Raw genomic sequence first — 11,108 nt, forward strand, 5'->3', positions numbered from 1 at the left:
CAACACCAGCATTCTGAGATTTTATCAGTAGAAGAGCATATTACAATGTGTCAAGAGACACAGGTAATGACAGTGTAAAAACACACTATGTTAGTGTTGATGTTGAGCTTGATTTTTCTTGTTCGGGATTGTTCAGTGATTCTTCAATCTTCTCAGGACCTTCCCCTCCTTGATTTGATGCTGGGTCAATGGATTAGAGTGGGCTTTAACTTGGTTTAGTATCAGAAGTGAAAATAATGAGAAAAAAAGAAGCTTGAGAGATTTTGGCTATGGTGGAATTAGGGTTTCTAAGACAAGGGCCTGGTTTTTTTCAGATTGTAGGACTTGTAGTTGATCATTTTCAAAAAATTTTACATGTCTAGAAAGCTTATGTCAAGGGCTATCAAAACCCCATGGAAATCGTCCAGATCGCGAACAGCACGGCGCACGCAGAGGGCTCGAACAGACACGTCGCAGATCTGGGCAGTGACGTTGAATTTCTGCAAGCCCAGGGCTGTAGATCACCAATGTGCCTCTATGTTGTGCCAGGGAAAAGCACAGGGAGTAGAAGAACAATCCCCTAGAAGGAATCAGGAGCTGAAGTTGCCTGGTTGAGGAGTTATGGAAGCTCCAAGTGAGATAGGTCCTTTCTGGCTATGGCAGACACAGGACAAATATTAAGAATTTTCACAATGCTAGAGCTATGCTTGCCCAAAGTCAATGATTGATGTGTCAAGAAGAAGCTTTGGAAGCAGGGAACACTTTCCCAGAGGAAGCTCCAAGAGATTTGGCGTGTGAAGTGAGATATAAGAGCTTGAAGCAGGTTTGGCTATGGCTGCCAAGCAGGGCAGTGAGAAGGAGTAGGAGATGAGGTCCTAGACTTGGCCTGAGCTAGACTGAGCTCAAACTGAGCTAGATGAGAGTGAGCTGGAGTTGGAGGAGCAGTGCTATGCCCATCTGTGCTCTGATACCATGTTAAAGATACGGGATCTAGGACATGGCAGTGAGTTATGGTAGATGGAAGGAGAAGTTTGGGCTCATGATGGAGAAGACAAAGACACCGTTTGTTACACAAGTGAATTAGGTTCCAAGATTGAGACTTGGACTCATAAACACAATCTTGTATATGTGGACAATGACATTGACACTTCACTGAAAAGAAAAGAGTACAATCATTGCATTAAGAAAAGGAAGCAAGTACAATGCTTTATAGGAAAGTAGGAAACTGCAGTAGGCATCACTGTGCATATGGGATAGGTAAGCCCGCATGTCCTTGGCTCTGAAGCTCTATACAAAGAGACTGTTTAGTGAGTGTGATTGCTGAATCTCAACAGATAATAGCCCTGCTGTGCATCAGAGGGACAATTTGGTTGAGCATATGCATTTGCTTCCACTGATGTTTGCTGCTCACGTACATAAGAATACTGCTCATATACAACAGATGGCTGTCCATGCTCATAACCATAATACTCATGCTATATGGTCATACTCATGCTATCCATATGGATGGTCGTAGCAATATGGCTACTGCTCATAATGATACTCGTGCTGTCCATACTGCATGTGGTGATAATAGTCTTACTGCACATCACACACATAACCATCATAAGCATGCTGCCTTTGACCATTGATCCCACGGCATTGGTCATGCTGTCCATAAGCTCTATGAGAATGCATGTCACAAGAATGTTCATGCTGTTGCCCAAATACATCTATTTGTTGTTGCCTACTATCAAAACTTTGGTCATATTGTTGCCCATAAACATGCTACCCAAGATTGCATGATGACTGTCCAACATGACTACAATGGTGTCCTTGCATCCTAGGCTGACCATAAGTATGATGATTGGCAAGTCCATGAGCATAGGTATCGGCATGATGTCGGTCATAATCACTTGCTTGCCGCTCCTGCATTGCATCAGGGTCTCCATGAGGCAGCTGCCCATATGGTTGTGTGGCATATGAATCTCCATATGCATGCTGCTGATAGGAACCATGTTGTCCATAGGGACAATGTGGTTGAGTATATGCATACATGCTGCCTACTAATGTTGTTCACTATTGCTTTAAACTTCAGACCACATAAGCAATTATTGCCCACTACTACTTCAAGCCTTAGAACTGCTGCTCACTGTTGCTGTAGATTTCAGACCACTTAAGCAATTGTTGCTCACTATTCAGGGCTCACAAACATACTCACCACTACTGTTTGCATTCAGAACATCTTCATTCAATGATGACAATTGAGATGCAGTCACTAAGTATTTTGCAAGTGCATACGACACATTGTTACTGTCAGAATAGAGTGTTTATGGATCAAGCATCAGTATTCACTGTTGGACTCTGCTATTCTTATTCTGCAGGCTGTTGTTGTAACTGATGTGTCCAGCAACCAATGTGCAACCTACTTCAGATCTGTCAATCTCCCTGAATATTCACATAGAGCCTTCAGAGAATGCCTCTAAATGCTGTAACTGATGTGTCTACATATATGAACTGAATGCTATTCACACAGAGCCTTCAGTTCCAGCAACCAACCTGCAATCTACTTCAAATCTGTCAATCTCCCTGAGTGATGTAAAGAGACTGTCAAGAAACCTTAGAACTTTGCAGATTTGACTGTTGAGATTCACTTTCTTTCCAGTAAAACCATCAATCTTGCATTACTGATCCTTTAGCAAAGAAGCTACTCATCAGTTTGGAGTCTGAGGTCGATGGTTAAAGCTCTGCAGCCAACAATCTTGCATATTGCAACATCTTTTTTGCTTGGTTGAGTCACTATGTATCAGAATATTCCCTGTTGTGTTTGATGTGGAAAATCCAGAGTTCAAGGCCAAGCTATACTAAATGGTTGAGTTAACACAAAGCTTAGTGAAATTGGTAATAGAGATGCTCCACATTTGTAAAGAATTTGCATATCTCTTCATTGCCTCTCCACAGGGCATGCCATATTTTAAGTCTGATGTTGTTGGAGCTTGGGATGAAGATAGTTTACATTGCATTCTATGCAGTCACAGCCTCCTCTTCTATAAATCAACAAGCATCTGCAGAATTAGCAATGAGCCATACTATCCAATTGAAATTTCAGTAACCTCAACACTTGATAAAGTAAGTGCAAGCATGCTACCATTTGTAGGTAAATAAAAGGTTGTTTCGATCTCCCTTGCATGCTATCTCCCACAGTAGTCTGGTTAGGTACTGCTTTCAAGTATACATGGTTGTATAGCCTCAAGGATGGATCACAAATTGGGCAGGGCAATGTTGCAGTAATGATTATGTTTGGGGCAGACACAAGGAAAGAGAAGAAGGATTTTTGTAAATTGAAGAGATTTCTTGTGTCAGTGCTAAACTGGTTTGAAGCCTGTAGTCTGCTGAACCAAGTTGCAATGAAGGACGATAAGAGATCATATCGTTGTCTACTCTCACTGTCAATGCTCAAACGGAGTGTGTAGCTCTGGCTTCTTCAACACCAATGCGGATGCATAACCAACATAATTCACTCACCAACAAATTGATTTCTGCAGACTAGTTTCTTACATCTTTTGTATTACCACACTTCATCAATAATGACTCCATTATTGCACAGACCTCATAACCATCACAAAATGACTGATGTCTGCATGTACTTGTCCTTCACCAAGGAAAATGCAACCTTCTGATGAAACAGCTTGGGTGCCAAACTCAAATTAGTACCTGTAACCTTCTCCCCATTAATGAAATACCCATGAACCTTCAAGTGGTCATCTAAAGCTTGCAACTCTGCAACGAATGCTTCCTTAGTACCATCACTTGGGTCCTTGCTATCTGCAAACTAGAGCTGCTGCACTTGATGTTTCTTGAAGTGGTGCACAATTGATTGCATCATCTTACACTGGACAGATCACATTGGTGTACCAAAACTCGCTAAGGCTTTCCTATTGTGGAGTAGCCTGTGGAGTGCCCTCCATTAGAGGAACTTCATGGCAAGGCATTACCAGTCCCTGCTGCGAGCACATCAACTGAATGCTATAATAACCTGGGAAAGTCTTTCATGCTCAATTCTGGCATGGATGATGGACTTGGGTTCAAGGGTTTGATGATTGGCACAACATGCAAAAAGCTTATGAGCTTTTAGAGTTTGATGCATTCTTGACAACAACCACACATATGACAAGATTGATTGTCACTGGTTCAGATTTCCTCTTTGCCCCAATGCGCGCTATGCAAAGGAGCTTGAGAACCTCAGGAAAGAGGATCTTGAGAACAAGAGAACCATCATTTGTGAAGAGTTTGCGCATGTAAATGTAGAGTATTTCCAGAAATCTGAATCTTGATCATGCGCTAATAGCTGAAGAGAATCGGCATGGAGATTTGCTGAATAAGTGTCTTTTCCTTAGTGGCAGGGTGGACATGAGGATGATTGAGAAGACTATCCAGTACCTGATTGGGTCTGGCATGGATCCTCAAACAGAGAAGAGCCCTTAGTTGGCTTTTATCTACACATCCTTCCAAGAGAGGGCCATCTCAGCAGCCAAGTCAGAGCAAGCACCACATGAATACACTGGACGATCATAATCCATGTCTTATGGTTTCTCCCAACAGTAATGGTCATTAGTGCTGTCCCATCTTTGGGTCCACCTGCACCCCCCTGTCCATACAACTGACTGGTACTTGGTGCCGAAGCATTGAACGTCTTGAGCATGTAATCCTTGCCCTATTTAATGAGCTCCTTGACATGATCAAGTTCCCTGATGGCTTCATACTTTGCACTATACTCTATGACACTCCAGCTCAGAATTGTGATAGTGAAGACACCAGGAAACCCAAACTTGATATTGTCACCAGCATCATAGTAACCACCCACTAAATCCACACTTGCAGCCGATCCATCTTTTAGACCTGAATTCCCTCTCCAGGAGATGTTGTTATGCTTGGGTAGTTTGCCAGATTTTTGTGCATTGAAGAAAAGAAGAACCTTGTGCAAAGCTTGCAAGTAATTGTCCTCAGGAGGTGGCACTGGATGGTGGTGCAGCACCGTCTTCACAATCAGAGCTACCAGGCCTGGAATGAAAATGGCGGCACGAAACTGCCTACAACGTAGCAAAATAGCTTCCTGTTGCATACCATACAACCAAGATCCACATATTTCTTCTTCTTCTCGCTTGGCCCTAGAAGCCAACTCTGCTGTGTCTCCAATAGCCTTTGCAAGGTAGCTCGGTCCATGTCCAAGTTTTGGCTCCTGTCAAGGACCTCGTGCTGCTCCTATTCGAGACTGCCTTGTTGTCATTGTGGAAGAGTGGCCTTTTAGTTGAGCGCGCACACTAGAAATTTATTCATTTGGTAGGGTAAGCCTCGCTTTGTCCCCCATATGCGTGCATCGGAGACAATATCATTCACATTTTCCTGATGATGCAAAGAAAGAGAGGACCTACCAGGTTCCCCTTTTGGTATGCAGGGGTGAACCCTACCTTTCGCAGGGAAAGACCTTAGCTGCATCCATCGCTGGAGTGCAGCACCTATGACTTCAACTGTTTGTACATATTATTTGGAGGGAAACCCTCAGCTTGCACATTGTAGATTAAGGAGCAGTAATTCCTGCTTTTAGCTTCTGTCTGGCACCTGACCAGGTTTTATCAGCGGAGTGCTATGGGAATCTGTTATGGTAAGAGTATAGAATCCCAGAAACCCTAGGAAGTTGAGAAAAATGGTTATCAGGAGAAGCCTGCAGAAACCATTGTTGCAAATGGGGACTCCACAGCTCCCTCTTATCCAAAATCTCCCTACAGAGCTTCTCCATACACAGCTTCTCCCTTCAGAGCTTCCCCTTTCTGTTCACCTTTTCGATCTTCCAATGTCTCTCCTGCAAATGGCACCCCACGACGGTTCTTAAAGAGAACCTTTTCACCTCCTTCTCCTGCTTTGAGCTGCTAGGAGAGAGCAGGAAAAGTGCCTCTCAGGCAGCTACTTTCTGTAAAAGCAAAGATGTAGCTGGACCGATCGTCTGAGAGAACTGTAACACTGATCCACAAAGTCATGTTAAGGGGGGGTAGCCATGGGGCTTCAGCAAGGTATGGGGTGGCACTCAAGTACTCCAGGGTGAGCCCAAGGACTCAAGAGAGTGGCTAGAGGTACCATGCAAGCCCTAGAAGAAGGGGAAGAGAGATCTTGCAAGATTTTGGGTTGGAGCTTCCATAGCAGCTTGAGGGTTCTGAGAGAAAGAAGGGGAAAAACTCACTTTTGTAAAAGATAGTCACGGTTAGTCTTTTCCCCCGAGTCCATAGGGGTCTTCTTGGAAGAGGCACCCCTAAAATTGCCCTGGGAAGTAAAAACGAGCTGTCATTCTTGTCTCCTTGCCTCCAAATTTGGCCAATCCTCCTCCCATAGCTCTTGTGCGTCTTCCAAGAAAGCTGCCATCTCTACCTGTGTACCTGAAAAGTAGGGTTTATTGTTGGAAAATGAGACTAGATTTGAGGGAAATGAGAGGGAAATGAAGGATCTAAAAACTAAGCTCTGATACCAACTGTAATGAAGGAGACCTAACTGTCCTAACTAAGGGGAAAGAGAGAGAGAAGGACTGCAGAAGAAGAGGGAGAGGAGAGAGAAATGTAAGAAGAAGAGAGAGAAAGAGGGTGATGAGGAGAGAGAAAGACTAGAAGTAGAGAGAGGAAGGCAAGAAGAGGAGAGAGAAATGTCTGGTAGCCATGGAAGGACAGGGAAGAAGGTGAAAGGACAAATGTGTATTCATCAAATGGTACCTATGCAGTGTCCCTTACACCTTTTATACTTAGGTCAACTTGACCTAAGTATTTCCCCTCCATTACAGCTCACTAGGAATCTTGATTTTTCTATTATCTAATTTGAAATAGAAGTTGCAGAGGGGTTAATTGGACATTAATTGGATTTCTTGTCTTAGAAAAGAAATGGGACAATGGCTCTCTACGCTGACCACAAAAGGATTTTGACCATTCCACAAGATAATCACATCTATGAGAGCTATATGTGTCTCATCTCGAGTATCTTGATCCAAGCTGATCCACTCCCCTTGCAAAAGTCGCCATCTTCTATATCAAAAGTGAATGCATAGAGTTTGCCTACGATGAAATACCTATAATAAAAACAAAAATAATGGTAAGTAAATGTGAATAACACAACAATTTATCTAAGCAAGACCTATGTCAATTAAATCAAGGCATTCAAATTAATAAAAAAGATTTACATGAATGTGAGATTAGATTGGTTGACCCTACACTCAATCGTCTCATCAAAATGTATTCTTTTGAGTTGCCAAGACTCACCCAATAGTTGACTCATCCATTCCTCGAATAGACACTTGCATTGATAAGCAATCTTTGTTTTCTTCAAAACATCACATGAACCAAACAAATGTGCAAACAATGAGAATAGAATAAACCAACTAAGATGCACATCTTTGGAGCCTGTGGTGGGTTTCATAGCACTATTGATGTTAGATTTTATCTTGGAGTTACACGCTCTTGACAACTCCAAGCTACCAATGGTTATTCACCACTAGATAGTGGCAACAATGGGACATGCTGCAATTTTTGGCTTTCTACTACATACAATGAATTATAAAAAAATATATTTTGAGTTGCAAGTTGACTTGCAGAGTTATTATCATAGATCAAAGAACCTATGTCTTCATGCAAAACATGTATCTTGCCGCTCAAACATTCCACATTCTGCCATTCATGCAAAGTTGATGGATATAGAGCTGTCAATAAAACAAGATTGAATTAGAACATTGCAAATATTTTTAAAAACAACTATGATGCAAAAGAATAAACAATGATAAATTTAAAAACTTACTGTTTTGTTTATAATTTGAAATTTAGTTCTTGTCGTGTACAAAGATTTGTTTGTGCATATAAACATGTTGGATCAACACTTTTGTTACTGTACTTATTCCATTAAATACTTTTCTGAACTCTAAAATTCTACCTTTTGAATGTTTACTATGGTTTGCAACATCCTTACGCCTTACCTTGAAGCTCCCTCGAGTACTTGGATACATCAAAATCCAATCCAACTTATAGTACTTATCACAAATCCAATTACCACCATTATCTTTCTTATCGAAGACCTCCATTGCGAGTATGTTACTGATGTTTTTCCTCCGTGAAGACATCTATAATAGCCAAATAGAAAACTTACCTATCAACACATGCATAATTTGCAAATGTTCTCTCCAAATGAAATGAAATTTAAATGGAGCAATCTAAAAAAAACATTGTACTTGTAATTCTTTTCACAAAGAAGCCCAAAGATGTTGAACAAGAAGTTGACTTATAACAAGACCATTGTTCCTTCGTTGACAAATTCCTAGAGTACAAAAACAAAAGAAATATCGAGTCAAAGCATACATATAACTTGAATAGGCTTTGTCCAAATGAGTTGAAACTTAACCATGGAGCAACAGAAAAAAGTGGCAATATACATGTGGCTCTCTTTGCAAAGAAGCCCAAAGATGTTGAAGATGTTGAGTTTTAAAAAATCATTGTTCTCCACCCTCGAATAATCTTGGAGTAAAAAAACAAAGGAAAGCTCAATATGCATATAGCTTGCATACATTTTGTCCAAACGAGATAAAATTTAACTATGGAGCAGCAAAAAAACAAGACAACATACATATAACTTTTTTTACAAAGAAACCATAAGATATTAAAGAAGAAGTTGAGAGTTCAAAGATAATTGTTGTTGACTATAAGAGACTCCTAGAGTACCAAAACAAAAGAAATTACATGTCAGAGAATGCACATAACTTGCACAAGCTTTGTCCAAATGAGATAAAACTTTACCATAGAACATCCATGGAAGAGAACAATATACCTATAAAGTTTTGTGAAGAAAATCGTAGGGCTTTAGTAGAACAATCTCTGCTCTCATAAAAAATGTGAAACTCACTCTGTGTTTGTGTAGAGAAAATGAAATTTCATAGGGTTACAGATAGGGCAAGAAACAATGAGACTGTAAGATTTCGTCAGGAAAGAAGAAGCGTGGAAAGAGATATGATAATTTTGAGTTCCGCCTAAGAAAGAGGGGGAAACTGAAAAGGGGAGAAATGAAAAGTCAAAAATTAAAAAAAAAGGAAATGAAAACTCTAATCACAAACTTCCAAGAAGTGTCAGTATTGTATTCCCCACATTTCCCCTTATTTTATTGTTGCGGGAAGATTTGGGCCAAGATTTGGCTAGAAGATTCATATTACATGAATCTGGAATCCTAGCTCTCTCATTGGTTAGGCCTATATTTGTTTATTCACTCCTTAAGGGGTAAAAAAGAGAGTCCATATTTCTCCTAATGATTATGGAATGATTGGATAGGCATGGGTTATCAATTCAAAATGATACGAATACTATCCTGAAAATGGCCAATGTCAATCCAAGGTAGCATGAAGGGGTTGTTTTTCAAGGTTTAGTAATAGTGACTCTTATTGAGTGCATGCTCCATTTCTAGGTTATTACATTCTATATGGAAGAGAAAGCTATGGATTGTCTCTTGAAAGACTGTGGATCTTACAAGCTGACTGCTCACTTAGTGAACATTCCAACTAGTTGTTTAATTTTTTGTCATGAAATGAAAAGAACAATAATTGAGGCATACCCTAGATGGTCGTTAAATGAACAATATTTACCTTCCACGAACAATGAATGGGAGGAATTTGAAGGAGCCTTTGTAGGTGAAACCTAAAGCTCAACTAAGTTTGATGAAGGCTCCACCATGGAAGTAGTTTGTCAAGTGATCAACCATTCAAACCAGGGATCACATTCATGGAGCTGATGTGCAGGAGTTGGTTTTTAACAACTTTGATGACTCAAATCCTATCAAGCTTGGTACAATCTTATATGATGAGAAGTTTAATGATTATATATCTCTTTTGCAGGAGTTTAGAGATATTTTTGCATGGAGCTATAATGATTTAAAGGGAACACCCCCTACCATAGCATACATGCATACAATCACATTGAAAGATGGTAGTAAACATCTGAAGTAAAAGGTTAGGATGAGTATCTTTTCAACTTAGGGATTCTTTATTTGAGAAACTATTGCGTTTATGTGAACCAAGCATGATATTCCTTGGTATTTAGTGAATGAAAAGATGTGAGAAATGGTAGAGTTTGGAGTTCGCATAAGTTTATATGCACGAAATGATAGCTTTTACACACATAGAATGATAAGGTTTTCGCATTATTTCACATAAAATAATTGCTTTTAAACCATTTCAATGCATGAATAGTCATTTAGAATTCATGCTTCGCAATCATGACCAAAAGAAACTCATGAAATGATAGTTTCTGTTCATAAGATGCAATTGCACCAACAGATAAAAACCTAGACTTTCATATGTGCAAGTCACATGTGACCCTGTGCATTAGGGATAAGTATTCGTTGCCAGGTATGAAGAGAGTTGAAGGTCATTTAGGATGTACAAATACACTAAACGCACCATGTGCATGATGGGTAAGGACGATTGGAAAACTCTGCATAGTACCACACTAAGAGAGAGATGGAAGGGATGCATGCATCTAGACTGTATCTTGAAGGCCTAGATGAAGAGTCCTATGTTGCCAAGTGTGTTAACTAAACTTGGTTAGAACTAAAAGAATAAAAGACCCTTGGCTAGGTTGCGAATAGGGCATGTCTGTTGCCTTGATTGATTAGTTAATGCTTGGGTTAGGTTAAGATACCATAAGGTAAAACCCAAGGGAAAGGACAAGTCAAAATAAGGTAACTTACCAAGAACATTTGCTTGCATAATCTTGTTTGAGATTATTGGGATCTCGCCAACTCGTGAATGATCTAGGATCGGATGCTAGGAGCATCCGGGAAAAAGACCCAGGATCGGATGCTCGGAGCATCCGGATAAAAGGAGTCACACCCTAGTAGTTGGTCATATAAACAGCCTCCAAAATGTTTGTGATTGTACACTTAGGTACATTATTTGATCTCCTTTGTTCAAGGAACTAATTAAATGAAAAACATTTACTACTTCAGGTTAATAGCCTAGAGGGAGAGGCAAGAATAGTTACCTCCGACTGTCTACCTGGCCCTGTCCAAGGGGGTTGTTAGCCGCGCCAGGTATATGGACCTAGCCCACCATGAGAGGTTTCTTCGTGGGTGCTGCTTGGAGC

The 11,108-nt window shown here is 40.5% G+C and overlaps 1 pseudogene; it reads right to left on the reverse strand.

Moving 5' to 3' along the window:
- Positions 1-1,131: 1,131 nt before the first annotated feature.
- Positions 1,132-5,458, reverse strand: LOC148016875 (endoglucanase 25 pseudogene; annotated as a pseudogene).
- Positions 5,459-11,108: the final 5,650 nt, after the last annotated feature.

The sequence above is a fragment of the Lygodium microphyllum genome, chromosome 22 (assembly GCF_053477565.2).
Source record: "Lygodium microphyllum isolate KBCC chromosome 22, Lygodium_microphyllum_v1.1.10, whole genome shotgun sequence".
Classification (NCBI taxonomy): Eukaryota; Viridiplantae; Streptophyta; class Polypodiopsida; order Schizaeales; family Lygodiaceae; genus Lygodium; species Lygodium microphyllum.